This window comes from Lagopus leucura, unplaced genomic scaffold (assembly GCF_019238085.1).
Source record: "Lagopus leucura isolate 7727_CA_CO unplaced genomic scaffold, USGS_WTPT01 Super-Scaffold_100157, whole genome shotgun sequence".
Classification (NCBI taxonomy): Eukaryota; Metazoa; Chordata; class Aves; order Galliformes; family Phasianidae; genus Lagopus; species Lagopus leucura.
In genome coordinates, this window is record NW_024962334.1 from 9,851,421 (window position 1) to 9,867,685 (window position 16,265).

The following is a 16,265-nucleotide window of genomic DNA, read 5'->3' on the forward strand; positions in this document are numbered from 1 at the left end:
AAGGAGCTCTCTTGGCCTTTAAAGGAGTGTTCTAGCATGTTCCAGCTGCAGCAACAGCACTTGAAGTTGTAGCAGAGTTTTCTGCAGCAAGCTTCAATCCCATCCTAAATCTGGAAAGTGGCCTTCATGCTGTCACAAACTCACTGATCAGTCAAGTAACAGCAGTGCCAGCCATAGTGCATCACATAGGATCTTTTGCCAAAATCATGTGTGACAGAATGCGCTTCCATCTGATGACTCTTGTTCATCACTGGTGAAAATGCATAGCTAATGGTGGTGCCTGTGTTGAGGAACAGTGTTTTGTAGCTGAGAATTCACTCTATCAAATAGTGTTTTTGTGCTCTTTGTTATAGTTTCCATTGGAATAAATAGAAGCATTACTTTCAGAGTGACCTACACATATTCTGCAAAGTCCCGTGCGTTCCACTGGGAAGGTATCTTTCTTAACTCAATGCTGTATAAATTCCTGTAATATCTGTTATACCACTCAGGATTTCATCTCCTTTTCTACATCATTTCACCCATATGGAACCTTCAGGGGTTCTGCTTTCCTTGGCCTATTTGCTACCACGCTTTTTCTCCCTTCCCTCCATGTTCCTGTCTTTACAAAAATATTCTTCCAAAAGAGGCTGCTGAATGACTGAAAATGACTGAGAATGACTGAGAATGCTTGGGTTGCCCAGGAGAAGAGGACACTAAGAGGTGGCCTCACTGCAGCTCCCTGAGGTGGGGAAGCAGAGAGAGGTGCTCGAATCTCCTGGCAGAATGGGAATGGCACAGAGCTGTGCCAAGGGGAGGATTACAGTGGGCATTAGGAGACATTTACCATGAAGGTGATCAAATACTGGAAATTCCTAAAGAAGTGGTTGATGTTCTGTGCCTTTCAGTGCTCAAGAGGCATTTGGACAACGTCCTCAGTAACATGCCTTAGCTTTTGGTTAGCGCTGGCTTGGTCAGGCAGCTGGACCTGATGGTTTTTGTTTGTTCTGTCTGACTGAACTGTGCTGTGCTGTGCTACACTATGCTAAAACCTTCAGGTCTGCTAGTCGTGCAACACAACTGTGGTGCTGGGCACTGTGGGTTGGTTTCCAGGCTGTGCCTTCCCAGTTCTCAAAAGATGTTGGAAGCAGGAGTAGTGATTGGAAACACAGGAACTCCCTGTCCATGTGCCAGCTCTCCCTATGAGCTTACTCTCAAGTTTCCATGTAGCCTTGTCGAAAGTTTTCTTAAGGGAAGAGACAAACCAAGAGAGTTAGGAGTAGTTAGTGAGAACTCTTAATTATGGGAAATATTAGTAAAACACTTCAATGGATACAAGATGAAAACAAATAGACAAAGGAAGCCTGCTTACTTTTAGGCAGGCAGTAAATATAATCTATTTTCTACGTAAAACAGGAAGAAAAAACAGAAATTACATTACTGTGTGTACAAAAAACAGCAATCTGAATAATTATGTGAAAGCTATCCTGTGTATCAAGACTGTTACTGTCTGTTCCATGCTTTTAGCTTGTAAGCTTCCAAGAAACAGGAAAATATCTGCTATTTAGCTAGCATATAATCTCTTTTGAAAGATCCAGACACCATGTCGTGATCTTAATATAACTCTTACTGGAAGTCTTTGATGATGCGCTGCTGAGGGAGCTTGTGGCAGTGCAGTGGCTTAGATTCTGCACTGAGATGCTTCCAGTGTCTGTGAAGGAGATTAATTCAACACTAAACTTGAGTAGGACAAAGAACAAAACTGTCCAGAAAATAAACTTAAGAGCAGTACTAAAAGAGGCTGGTTCATAATCTGTGCACGAATTAACTGGAGATGCATCAAGGTGAATCCTCAGTATACCTGTGTGTTTGTATGAGGGCAGTAACTGAATTTCGGAACAGCAGCACAAAAAGTCCTGAAATGAAACAAACAAAAAAAAAAACCAAAACCTGAAATGAGACCCCTTACAACCAATGATGACTGTTGATGTGATGTTTCATGAGAACGAATTTTTAAGATCCTGCATGTGAGTGAATATGAGAAGACCTTTATTCTCCCAGGCTTTCACCCTTAAGATAAACTTAGGCTTAACCTTTAAGCTCAACCTCTCTATTTTAGCTATTTCAGTTATAGTGGCTTATGCAATGGTTATCTATTTAATCTAGAAATTTTGAGTATTTCAATTTTTTTTATTTTCCTCAGGAAACATGGTTTAGAATATCATTCTAGTAAACAGTCTGAATTGCTTTGAGCTTATTAATTGATTTCTTGTCCAGATTATATTAAAAACTCTGTGTTTGAACCCTCTGCTCATCTTTAATTTATAAATTATCCCAAACGGGGAAGATCCACCTCTATGGCTGTTTCATCCACTGAATAGAGTGACCAGTTCAGGGCCATCAAACCCAGTGCTGTTTGCCAGGTCATTCGCTTGCAATGACATCCAAGAGACATGTGTAATTAACTCCCTCACTGATTGACAACAGAAAGAACAGTGTAATCAGTCACTTTGTGTAAACAGTCCTCATTATTGCAAGTAGTGTTTGGGGACAGATTTGTGCTGCTCTGGTGGGGAAGAACATTTTGTACTCCTTCTGCCAACTGTCATCAACCTCCTTTCCTGCTCTAGATGTAAGACAATGGTTGAATTTTATCTGCTGACTTCCAGTGAACAAAATAAAGCTGATTTGAGTCTTTTAGGAACTAAGAATACACAATTGGAACTGGATGGAGTCCTGTTCTGTCTGAGAGATTATTGATTGTGCACGAATTGTGATAAATTTCACTGATGTGCCTGCAGCTTCTCCAGTATGTGTATCAGAGAACATCGGTGATGAGCATTGCTTTTTTGGTAAGCAAGGAACTGTTTGCTGGGTGGGCATGAGTCTCAGATTCATGTTGCTAACGGGGGAAGGTACGACCATGTCAGTAAGTGAATTTATCAGTTCTGCTTTTGAAAGAGATTTTTTTGCTGGAGGACAGGACAGCTTGAGGATTGAGGATGGATACTCTTGGAGAAAATTACATGAGAAGTATTCCTAACCTCACTGATGAAGCGCTAAAGGAGCCTCAGAACAGTGTTTGCACATAAGTTTTTGCTGTTTTGCTATTGTTTTTGTTTTTATTAACTGTTACAGTTATACATTATAGTATGGCCTGCTTGGACAAAGGCATAGGCTCAAAAAGTGAAATCTTGTTGATGCAGCTGGACTGCCACTGTTTTGTATTTGCCTTAAAGATGCTACAGACTGCAGTTTCATCTGTTAGACAACTATATTTTTGCAAGCACAAACAGGCTACTTAAAAATTATTATTCAATTTCTGGGTTGTGTATTATGTTACTACTGTTGTTTTGAATGAGGAAGTAGAGAAAAGGAATGTTGTAATTAACACAGAGTTCTTTATCCTTAACATAAAGAAATTGTAGTGTCTAATATGTAGGCAGTACAACTACACAGACACTTCTTTTAGGCCAGTGTGCAAATCTGAGTTTGTATTCATGTCCATGCTAAACCTGTTTAGTAACTGTGCAGTTTCTTCTGTGTACCCTGAGGATTTTGTTGCGTAAGTGTTCCTGCAAAGTAGTTGTTTATCTTCTTGCCACCACTGAAACCTGCAGTCATTAAAAATCTAATTGTAAGTCATCCCTCAAATGATGCAACTTTTTTTTAGCACATTTCTCTGTTTCAGGAGAATATATCTAGGGTGCATTTGTACACACACAATAGGGTGAAAGATCTGTGTCTGAGGCTCCTACACACCCCTGTAAAAAAGGGTAGTCAGCAGGCTACGTTTTATAACTAATTGATTTTGAAGTGACCCTGCTTCTTCTTACCTACTGTGATCTGTCAAGAAGAGACAATATCCAGTGATCCCTGCCAATGTGCTCAAATCCCTTGTGGTATAGAGAGGTGGATGTGATAATGGCAGTTCTGTAAAAGGTCCCTTTTTTCATTTGGCAAGAAGTGAAGTATGCTCAGGCAAGTCTTGTATCGCTGCTGTCAATAACTGATGTAGTATCAGAGGACCTTAGTAGAAAACTGTGGATTTACCTTCCTTTCTCTCCTCCCTCCAAGGTAGATAATTTTGAAACCAAACTTCATGTGAGCTTAGATCCAAAGTAGCATTATTTTTCTTTGTGTTTTGACTGTTGTCTTAGATGTTGTATTTATGGTAACTCGTGAAAAGGAACGTTGAATCATTTCCCATTAACGAAGAGGAAGCTGTCAGTGAGTATTGTCTCAAGTCTCATCTGTGTCAGTAGGCAAAGTATCTGAAAACAGTACAATCCTATTAACTTCTGATACACGTCTGTCACCACTGCCTATGTCAAGAAGCAAGGCACTGTGGTATTGATGAAACCCTGGCACCTTTTGAAGGCAATAGGAAACATCTCCTAACAAATGCCTGTAACAAAGCTGGGATTTTAACTAAGGCTATGCTTGTCTACTGTCAGTTCGTTTCTGCTGCCACACTCTGTTCTCACTGGAGCCCATCTTCAGAGGAAATCTGAAATGAGCCATGAAAAAAGTTTATATACAATTATTTACAATTTATTTACAATAAATTATTATTTATTTACAATATAGCACAGCCATTGAAAAGAGAAAACTAAGTGATGGCCAGCTGGGGTGAAAAAAACAAACTCAGGAATATCATAGAAAGCAGAAAAAAAAATTCAGTTATTCTCCAATGCGTAACCCAGGTTTGTGATGTGAGCAATGAAGAATTAATCCTTGAAACATCTTGAATACAGAAATAAGATAACATGAAGTGCTTTAGCTTTAATACTGAAAATTTTACATAGCTTTTGTCAGACCCAAGTGGGGGAGAAAAAATAGGTAGCAGGTAAAGACCTTCCTATAAAAAGCCCTTCTTTGAAGTATTCCAAATGGGGTGTATATACTTCAGGGAGGTTCAGTAGACAGTTTACTTTGTTATCAAGAAATAATAAACCTGTTGAGACAGACTGTTCCAGAAAAATCACTTTGATGATCAAGTAAATGTTTTGTTGGCTTTTTTTCTGAGACTTTTTCACCTTCTCTGCGAGGCCTTTCTGAGATTTTTGGTTTTTTGATCCTGAAGAATGAACCAAAGATGATTTTGTTTGTAGCCTTATACCACCTTGCAGAAGCTGCAGCTTGGGGTGACTATAGAAGTCCAGCAGGTCACTTTGCCTCAGGATTTTGCCCCCCCCCTTTCACAGAAGTGTAAGGAAAAGCCATCCACAACAACTTGTGTTCAGAATTAAACCACTTTTCATATACTGTGGTCCTGTAACCTAGTTAGGGACTGCAGGCATTTAATGAACAAATATAATTCTCTTCCTTCAAAGGTGTCCTGTAGATATTGAAGTAACACCACACGATAAATCCTTTTCCAGCAGTTGTGAGCTGGGATCTCATCTGCATTGGAACCAGATCAGGCTAAGAAGCCTCATATTCATCCTCCTCCGGATGCTTGGGCTGCTGCCTTTTTGGCTCTTTTTGCCCTTCTGCTGGGATAAGACTGCTGGAGAGTGGGCATTTGGTCTTTTCACCCACCCAAATTTCGTCCCAAGTTAGGTTTAGCTTTAGGTTGAGGATGTTCCCATGCTGTATCTCTCCATCAAGGTAATGCCAGCACAAATCATGCCAACATGAACAGTCATTTTTGGACTTCGAGCTTAAGCACAGCTGGACAAATAAACTCAGGCTTGCAAGACTGGGAATTTTCTAGTTTTTTGGCGTGTTTTTTCTTTGCATTCTGTAATCTGCAGTGTCTGGCACGCTGAGGGAAAATCAAATGGATTATTTTCAGGAAGTACATTTTCGTGATCTGGCTGTGAGCTACCTCCAGATAGAGTTTAGTCATGAGGCTCACTGCCAACCTATTAAAAACTAACCTTCAGAACATGTTTTGCTCAGTGAAAACACAGTCTAACTCTCATAATGAGACTTAAAACACCACTCTGTGGACTTGACTTATGTCACAGAGATTAAACCTTAAAAAATGAAGTTTGAGTTTGGATCATATGTCAAAATCTGAGGTGGAAAATACTAATTTTGCTATGAATTATCAAAGAAAGATGTCTTATTCTGTTGAAGTCACTGAATTAGGAAATTGTTTTTTTCTTAACGTCATCAAATCACAGGTCATCACTGGCTGCAACTAAAGGATGGTAAATAAAGTCCAAATGATATTTTGTGAACTAAAATTAAACATGTGGAAGGGAGTTATTGCTCGCACAGAGGTACCAAGGCTAGGAAATGAAGCCGGAGTAACCTGTGCCAATAATATTTTTCTCAGAAATTCTCTTTGTAGTGAGAGTATTGCCAATAACTAGACTTGATGAGAAGGCTAGGTAGAAATAAAATCAGAATAATTTCCACTTGCATCCATCCAAGAGATTTTTTTCTTCCTAAAATGTACCCTTCCTCTTCTTCTCGTCAGTAAGAAAGATCTATTTCAGCCTGGAAGCTGAAGGAATGAAGGTGTGGATAACCAGGATGGATTCTTTGGTGGCCTTATTTACCAGATCTGCTGGTTGAATCAATTACAGTGCTGCTTCTTGAGAGATCTTGAAGCAGTGTTCCCCCTCTCTGCCACAGCAGATACCTTAGGGAGTGAGGGAGGACCATGTAGGCATGGGTGATGATGTCCATCTTTCCAGTTAGCAATATTCCACCCCCATGTAGGGGTGGAATAGACAGAATAGAATAGGTAGATTAGACAGAAGTTTTTGTTCTCTGAATTTGAACTTGTAACCAGTGGGTAGAAGACTGACTTCTTTCATCAGTTATCTGAGCACCAATTTAACAGTGTTTAGAATTAAATATATGGAAGCTCTCCTTAAATAATGAGACCTTTCGTACAGTGTAAGTACACTATTAATTGTCTGCTTAAGACACCAGTAAGCGGGTAGAGCCAAATAATACATCAAGGTTTACCTAGAGAAAAAGGATTATTTATGGAGGATTTGTTTTGAAAAGCACATAGGGCTGCCTAAAAAAAAAAGCTTGTAAATATTTCATAGGGAAGTAATCCTTTGATTGCCACGTCTGGTCTTGATTCTGAATACTTTTCAACAGTGCTTCCCTCCTTCTTTTGTCTGTCTGAACAGGCTTTTATAAGAACTTCCAGTGTATTTCTGAAATATTTTTCACATATGACTGAAATGTAGAATTATTCACGTGTGCAAAACGTTTTTGAGAGAATAACAAATAATTTCTGTGGCAAAACGTGAAACTCTGAAAAAAGCAAGTTGTAAGGGGTTGTATTTGCAGAGCGCCCCTTCTCCCTTAGCTGTAATTGTGCAAATGGCACTGGCACAGTACTGTCAATGGCTGCCTTTTACATGAAGCCAGTAAAAAGATTAAAGTAGCAGCTGGCTTTCTGAAAACTGGAGTTATCAAACCTCAAGCTTGAAACAAACAGGCTGTTTGGGACGGCATTTTAAATGTAATTTAACTCTGCTCATTTCTAGTTAAAATTTGAAGCACAAATCAGCAGTTGAACTTTTCCTTACTCATAAGACATAGAATTCCAGCAGAAATTTTTGAAAGCACCTTTTGCTGGAGGTCTCCGTTCACCTTGGGTCTTTTCGTCTCTTTATTAAGATAGAGCCTGAAAAGTAAAGTTCATTGAAAAATTCACAAAAAGTTTGTTTTTTTTTCCCAGGGTGAAATAGCTATTTTTTGAAAAATGTTGAAAAGTAGCCATCATTACTAGAAAATATACTTTTTCCACATTTATATTGATTTTGCTAGGACATTTTTGACAAATCATTCACTTAGTGTTGCCTCCAGGAGCTTAGATGATTTGCACAATCATTACAGACAGTATCTTCTTAGGTCATGCTTCATCTTTGAAATCCATTTTTTCAAGGAAAATTTAGAAAGTACTTTCAATGAAAATTGATTAACTTACATTAGCAGGAAATTTTACAGAAAGAAAAAATGAAGCCATCTCAAGCTGTATGAAACAGATGCACTTTCATTTTTATTATTTGTGTGAACTGAATAACTTTTTCTTGTTTTCCTTTCTTGTTAGTTCAATTTTTAATTAGGACATAATGATTTTTAATGAAAATCTCATCAAAAGAATTCACCCAGGCTATGAGTGGTAGAAATAGTGTTTAATTTTGTTCCAGGTAATGCTACCACCAGCAGATCCCAAAGCCCCTTCTCATTTGACTCTACTATTGTATAAAATTTAGTCTATAAATGAGCACACACAGGAATGCCTCTCCCTGCCTCTGTCCCCCTCTCGCCTCTGATGTCAAACCAATTAAAAAGGAACTACATGTCTTAGGCAAAAATGTCTTTTTGATCTGGAGATGGTTTTGTTTTCTGTTACGTTCCCTGTGTAAAGAAAAGTAAACAAAATTTTGGATAATTGAACAGTATTAAGTATTAATAACAGTATTAACAGTAAATTTTGGATAATTGAACAGTAAAGCAATAGGGAGCCTGGTTTGTGCCTGACCAGTGAGCTATTTCAGCTGATTAACATCTGGAGCAATATGACATAGGCTTGGACTCTTTCCCTGTGAGCAGCCCTTTGTAGCACTGCTGCACATCTTCTGCAAGAAACAGAGAAATTGTACTTGCATCAAACGAGGTCTCTTCCTGAGGAAAAGTGGAATGGTGCTGAAAGTTCAAAAAAAGGCTATGGTCCTTATAGAAGAGGGGACTGAAATGATAATGTGGGTGGTGGTACACTGCCTGGAGAAATCCTGGAGTATCAATTCACTGATATCACCAGCTGTGTTCTTTCTACGAAGGGGACTGAGGTACCTGAGCTCTTAAAGCATTCTAAATTCAGTAAACTGGCTTAGATATACAGATTAAATACCCTCCTTTGCATCACGTTGAGGCATCTTACATAGGCATTTTGTACAGAAGAGGTTGCTTATTAGCTTTTGGCTGTGATTGCATTTTGTTAATGATGTGTGACAACCCACTTGATGTAAGTTCAGTTCTTGTTCGGTAGTTCTCTTGTCCTTTTGCTCTTCCTGAAAGAATTTGGGCGTTTTGCTCATGCCTCAAGCTTTCTTTTGTGTCCCACACCATCAGAGTTCATTTACAAACCGCTGGTTTGATGATTCAGTGAAAAAGGATTGGCAGCAGTGATGAGATACCTACTTTGTACTATTCAGTGTAAATGAAGACACGCTAAAAGGTTGGCCAGGTAGTGTAGCCAGAGAACATGCAAATCTTTTTCACTGAAATCAATGCCAGTGCATGCTTGACTCTCAAGATCCAGTTGAGAGTCAGCAACTTCAGTTCCCTTCTGGGTGAATTCAGAGCACTCTTTAAACAAAGCAAACTTCAACTTGCTTCAGTCTGACAACTCTCTGAGCAGCAAAGCTGTCTTCTTCTCAAGTTGTACAATCAGCAGCAGCGGGTTGTAAAGCAGTGAGCCTGGCTCAGGTGGGGCTTGATAAAACTGACTGTCCCTAAGCCTGGTACCACACTGTTGGAGCCCCATCACAACTAGTAATGCAGGTCATGCCTGCCTTTCATAGCAGAGAGCTTCTCTGTCTCTCTGCTGACCCAGTCTTTCATCCCACACCCGTGCAGATCTGCAGTATTCCTCGTGTGACAGCAGAGATGGCCTTGAGGCAATTCTGCTTGTGGAAAAAAACAAGGAAAATAATGGCTTGCTATCCAGATGTAAGGACTTCTGATTCTGTCAGTGTATGCAGGCTTTAGCTAGGGAAACCATGAGGTTGAATTTAGGATTCTGTTCTTTGATATTGTAACTTGCCTTATTGCTTTTGGGCTTGTTCTAAAAATTATATTTATCAAGACTTATAGTTACTGCTCTGTACTTTGTCTTGCCTAGATGAATTTTATTTAGCTGTATCTGTAAAATAAAATTCTCACAGCTCAAAGGCGCTGAGATATTGATATTTATGCATGAATTCATGAATGACTACCAGCAGGATTCGGCTTTACTAGTCACTGTTGAGCAGCAGAGGAGAGCATTAGAGAGATTAAGATTGGAGGCCCAGATGGAGCTGAACTTGGCAAGAGATGTGAAAAAGAACAAGAAGGGGTTCTACAGGCATGTGGGCAGGAGGAGGCAGGCCAAAGAGAGCGTTCCCCCTCTGATGAATGGGAATGGAGAACTGGCTTCCACAGACATGGAAGAAGCTGAGATGCTCAGCCAGTGTGTTGTTGCCCCAGTCTTCAGTGCTGGTCAGGCTCCCCTTGTCTGCCAGGACCCCGAACCTGCAGGTGTGCTTCACATTTCCTAGAAGCATCGTCTCCCACATTGGTGAGGTTTCTCCAGCCACTTCTTGCTGGTTGTATAATCCTTAAGAATCATGGAATTCTTAAGGTAGGCAAAGATCACTGAAATCGTCTGATTCAGCAATCTTATTTTTAATTATTGTATTGAGAACAACAACAGTAATATCACCAAGTACCTCACCGAATCCTGTCTCTCTGCCAAGCAAACCACGTGACTTTGTTTCCATCACCCACGAGAAGTACGTTCTGTGTAACCTGTGCTTTGCATGAAGCAAAGCCCGTGTGCGGATGCGTTCCCTAAAGCAGGAAAGAAATTGCAAGTAATAACAGACTTATACTAGAGCCTGTGTGCATTTAATGAAACAGAACAATTTTGTAAAAATAGCCCGGAAAAAGAGAATCCATCCAACCAGAATTCAGCTTTCTTATCTAAAGGAAAGACATTTTCATATGTAACAGTGTCTTTTATTTGCAGAAACAATTGCATTGGAAAACATACCTAATGAAGTAACTCTAGAACAAACATTACAATAAAGAAACAACATAAAACTATTAACATTAATATCTAAAAGGCTTAAACGGAGTGTAACAGTTCCTGGAAAGTTCTCAAACGGGGGTCCTTGCTAATATGAGAGCAACTGGGAGGCCTGAGGTCCCACATTGTTGTCAGATGGATGGAGTGGGCCTCAGGTGGCATGTTCTGGCAGGGCTGTCCACCTGCAGCACAGCAGGCTGGATGGTCGGCAGCGAGGGGGGCTGCTGCAGCTGCTGGTGCAGGTTCTGCTGTTAGGATTTGGTGGGCAAGGAGCCACGGTGCAGAGCGGGCTCTGCTTGCTTCATCACTTTTTTTGGCAGTGCGACCATATCTTGAGTATCTTCGATGTCAAACGGGTCATCCATAGCAAAGAATGATCTCTTTCTTCCCTGCATATTGAGATGTTTTGTTTTACATTTACGTTTGCCTGATGGTTTCTGGCCCTCAGCCTGTTTTTGCAGCACCGGTTCAGGTTGGAACTTCTGTTTGTTTGGGCTGTCTGTCTTGCAGCTTTCTTGAGTTTTGTGCTGCTGGGCAGCCAAACTTGGGGCTTGAGCACAGCTCGGCCGAGCTTGTTTTTTCTCATTCCCGTTTGGGTTGCTAGATAAAAGGCTTTTTGTGTGCAGAGGGGCTGGTGATTCTGGTAAGTCTCTGCACCTCTTCTTGGCCTCTGGTATGAATCCATCCTGCCGTTTGCCTATGGAGTTCTCCATTTGGTTGCCACCGTTCTGCAGTCTCACACTGCAGTGCTTACGCTTCTTGTCCGGGGTGGACAGCGATGTTGTTGGATATGTCCTGGTGCTACTGGTAGCTCAGAGAAGGGCATCGCTGCACGTGGCATCGCCTGCTGCTCCTAGAATGATAGCATCATAGAATTGCTCAGGTTGGAAAAGACCTTAAAGATGATTGAGTCCAACCACAACCTAACCATACTACCCTAAGTCTAACAACCCTCCTCTCAATCATGTCCCTGAGCACCACATCCAAATGGTTTTTAAACACATGCATGGATGGTGACTCAACCACCTCCCTGCCTGGGGAGCCTATTACAGTGCTTAACCACCCTTTCTGTAAAGAGGTTTTTCCTGATGTTCAACCAAAACTCCCTCCTGGGACAACTTGAGGCCATTTCCTCTCTCCTTGTCAGCAGTGAGACCAGCCCCGCTCTCACCGCGATTACCTTTGAGGTATTGGAAGAGGGCAGTAAGGTCTCCCCTAGGCTTCCTCTTCCCCAGGCTAAAAAAGCCCAGTTCATTCAGTCATACCCCATAGGGCATATTCTCCAAGCCCTTCACAAGGCTTGTTGCCCTTCTGTCAGGCAGCTTTCCAGCCACTGCTCACCCAGCATGTAGGGCTGCCTGGGTTGGTTGTGACCAAAATGCAGGATCCGATGCTTGCCCCTGTTGAAACTCATGGAGTTTACCCTGGCCCAACGATCTGGTCTCTCTAGGTTCCTCTGTTGTGCCTTTCTCCCATCTGGCAGATCAACACTGCCTCCCAGCTATAGGTCATGACTGAAGACGTGAAATAGAAGCGTCCCCAGCACCAAGCCCGGGGGGACGGCACTTGTGACTGGCCGTCACGTTTGCCAATCTCCAGTCCACCGGGACATTCCTGGTTAGCCCGGACTGTGGAAGGATGATGGAGAGTGGCTTGGCAAGCACACCCACAAACTCCGTGAGCACTCTTGGGTGCAGTCCATCTGGCCCTGTGGATGTGGGAGTGTCCAGCTTTTGGAGCAGGTCCAAAACCACATCATCGTGGATGATGCAGGGCCTATTCTGTTCCCCATCCCCATCTACCAGCCCCTGGCCGAGCTGACTCTGATCCACATGTGGCTCAGTTGTCACACGCTTGAATGGGTCACATCCATGACCAGCAGGTCACAGTTTGTCTCACCGGTTCACATGGCTTGGGTTTCTGCCCTTTGTCGTTGGCAGTCCTTAGTATTTACCTGCTTGGTGGTGATGCAGAGCTGCATGAGCAGCATGCACAGCTCGCTGATTTCATTGTGCAGGGTGCTGGAAGTTGGAGCTGTGCCACCAGCGTTGTGAGCGGTGTCCTTCATTGCAAAGGCTGGCACGGGCTGGGGTCCACTCCCTGCACTTTGCTGGGCAGGTGAGTCTGCTGGCCTGAAGCCAAATATTATAAAATGCGGCACCTTTGGTCCACCCTTTTCACCTGCAGAGCCTTACCAGCTGCAAGTTGCAGCAAGTAATGCTGTAAACAGTGGAACATTTTGCTCGTTTTGGCTGTTCACTGTGCCAGTTTGGCGGTGAATGGACTTAAATCCATCTGGAAACTGGTCAGGAGCAATGTTCCCTGGGGTCGGTACTGGGGCCCATCCTGTTGAATATCTTTGATGATGATGAGGGTATTGAGTGCACCCTTGGTAACTCTGCAGGTAACTCCAAGTTGAAGGGAAGTATTCAGTTAGTATCCAGTATGCAGTTTTAAAACATAGAAATAATATTGCGCTGTTCTTTCCCACAGAGTCTGGGCTCTCCTTGTTTCATCATTTTGTTCGGTAGCGCAACCAGGTCTTGTGTGTCGCCCACATCAAAGGGGTCATCCATGGCAAAGAATGATCTCTTTATTCTGTGCAGGTCCAGATGTTTTGTTTTGCATTTTCGTTTGCCTGATGGTTTGTCGGCCTCATCCTTTCTTTGCAGCGGCGGTTTGGGTGGGCACTGCTGCTCAGCCGAAGTCAGGGCTGGAGCAGAGCTCAGCTGAGCCTGCTTTCTCCCACTTGCATTGTTGTTTGGAAGACTTTTTGCGGGCAGAGACGCTGGTTGTACAGGCAAGGCTCTGCAGATCTTCTTGGCCTCTGGCAGAGATTCACAAAACTGCTGTCTGTCTGTGAGGTTCTTACACTTCCCATTCACAGGTGGACATGGATGTTGGCTTTTATCTCCCAATGGTTGATCTGCTGTTTTGTATATAGAATGGCTCTTTATATGGCATTTTTCTTTTGATTGCTCTCTTCCCTCTGGAGCCTGGAATCATAGAATCATTGCATTGCTCAGGTTGGAAAATGCCTTAAAGATCATCAAATCCAACCGCAACCTAACCATACTACCCTACCTCTAACAACCCTCGGCTCAGTCATGTCCCTGAGCACCACATCCAAATGGTTTTTAGTCACATCCAGGGATGGTGACTCAACCACCTCCCTGTGGAGCCTATTGCAGTGCTTAACCACCCTTTATGTAAAGTTGATTTTCCTGATATTCAACTTAAACGTCCCCTGGCACGACTTGAGGCCATTTCCCCTCATCCTGTCAGCAGTGAGGAAAGACCAGCCCCTCTCTCTCTGCAGTCACCTTTGAGGTTTTTAAAGAGAGCAATAGGGTCTCCTCTCAGCCTCCTCTTCCCCAGGCTAAACAGCCCCAGTTCCTCTAGTTGCTGCTCGTAGGGCATACTCTCCAAGCCCTTCACCAGCCTTGTTGCCCTTCTTTGGACCTGCTGCAGCACCTCAGTGTCCTTTCTGTACCCAAACAGGTGCCCAAAACTGAACACAGTACTTGAGGTGGGGCCTCACTGGTGCCTTTGTCCTTCTGGGCCACCTGGGCGCTCTGCTGTCTCGTATTCAGCTGACTGTCCATCAGTACAGCAAGGTGCCTTTCCATCAGGCAGCTTTCCAGGCAGTGGGGCTGCCTGGGTTGGTTGTGACCAAAATGCAGGGCCCCACCCTTGGCCCTGTTGAAACTCATAGGGTTTACCCTGGCCCATCGATCCGGTCTCTGCAGGTCCCTCTGTAGTGCCTTTCTCCCCCCTGGCAGATCAGCACTCCCTCCCAACTTGGTGTCGCCTGCAAACTTAGTGAGGGTGCCATTGTGGATGATGCAGGGCCTATTCTGTTCCCCATCCCTATCTACCAGCCCCTGGCCGAGCTGACTCTGATCCACATGTAGCTCAGTTGTCACACGCTTGAATGGGTCACATCCATGACCAGCAGATCACAGTTTGTCTCACCGGTTCACACGGCTTGGGTTTCTGCCCTTTGTCGTTGGCAGTCCTTAGTATTTACCTGCTTGGTGGTGATGCAGAGCCTCATGAGCAGCACGCACAGCTCACTGATCTCCTCGTGCTGGGTGCTGGTCATTGGTGTGGTGCCACCAGCGTGGTGAGCCATGGTTTTCATTCTAAAGGCTGCTTGTTCTATTTTTAGAAGTGGGGCCAAGCAGCAGCAACAAGGCTGGCCTTCGGTGCCCCCTCTTCACCTGCAGAGCCTTACAAGGGCAAGCAGGGAAGAGGTGTGTTTTGGTTTTGAGGGCTGGTTGCCGTGGCCGGGACCCCGGCGTGACATCACTGTGGTGTCGGCAGGGGCAACCCGGTGCGTCGTCCCACCCGTCTCTAACTGCCCTAACTGCCCCCGTCTTGTCTAGCCCCACAAAGTGTCCCGGGCTTATCCCTAGATCTAAGTCCGTGACAGGGGGCACAGGCCCCGGGGAAAGGAGAAAACAACGAAGCTGTACTAACGGCTTGCCGCGCGACCTGGCCGGCCCCGGGCCGCGTGCGCTCCGGGAGAGGGGGAAGGGCAGAGAGCTAGCAGATAGTTTTAACGAAGAGAAAACACAACGGCAGCGATCTGAGGAGGAACGATAATTTATTGAATGTAACCAAATGGAACAAAATGAGAGAGACGAGAGTATGCAAAGTGCGAGTCAAACCACGGCGGTGCGAGGGAAAGCACGTGCTTTGCTCCGCGGCGAGCTGAGACGGCTGAGCCGGGGCAGGAAGGAGAGGCGGACCTGGGGTCCTCCGGAGCTTCACCTCGCTTCCTCTTCCCGCCAGGTCCTGCGGGGATGCCGCCCCTCCCCTCTCCTCAGGATACTCAAACTGCCCATACGAGGCAGTAAATGGGACCAGAACTTTAACTCCCCCTGGTCCACGTGATGTTCTGATGTGGAATACTGACATCAAAAAATCACCAAACCACAACAGTAGGAGATTTGTGTCAGGCTTTACAGTGTCAAAATAAACTTCTGCTGCTGTGGTCTACCACGGCTGGTGTCCTGCGTGTATTTAGAGTGGGGAGGTTCCATAGCTGCTTTTTTTTTTTTTTTTTGGAGACACTCACTGCACTACTTCTGTAGTGTTTGCATCATTTCTGCCTGTTCAGATAGTGACAGAAGCATTTGGTTTGTGTGTTGCACTGGTAGCAATGACTGCAACAAATGGATATTGTGACAAGTTTTGCTTATTACCCATTTCCACTTTTATTCTTTCCTTTTCTAAAACTCTGTTGACTTTTTTGTGTGCTTTTGCACGTGCAGCAGGTATATATTGTTTTTGGCAGGGGTTCTTAATGGTGAGTGAGTATTGCTGTAGTGAGGCCCTATCTGAAGTTCTGTGTCCATGTTTGGGAACCCCAGCACAGGAAAGCTGCAGAGCTGTTGGAAATGGTCCAGAGGAAGGCCACTAAGATGATCAGAGGTCTGGACCTCTCATATGAAGAAGGGTTGAGAGAACTTGGCTTGTTTAGCTTGGGGAAAAAAAGGCTTTGGGG

At 43.6% G+C, this 16,265-nt stretch overlaps 1 protein-coding gene across 2 annotated transcripts in view; it reads left to right on the forward strand.

Annotated features, from left to right (window-relative positions):
* Positions 1–16,265, forward strand: part of CPNE4 (copine 4) — a 214,328-nt gene that overhangs the window by 150,851 nt on the left and 47,212 nt on the right. The window lies entirely within an intron of this gene.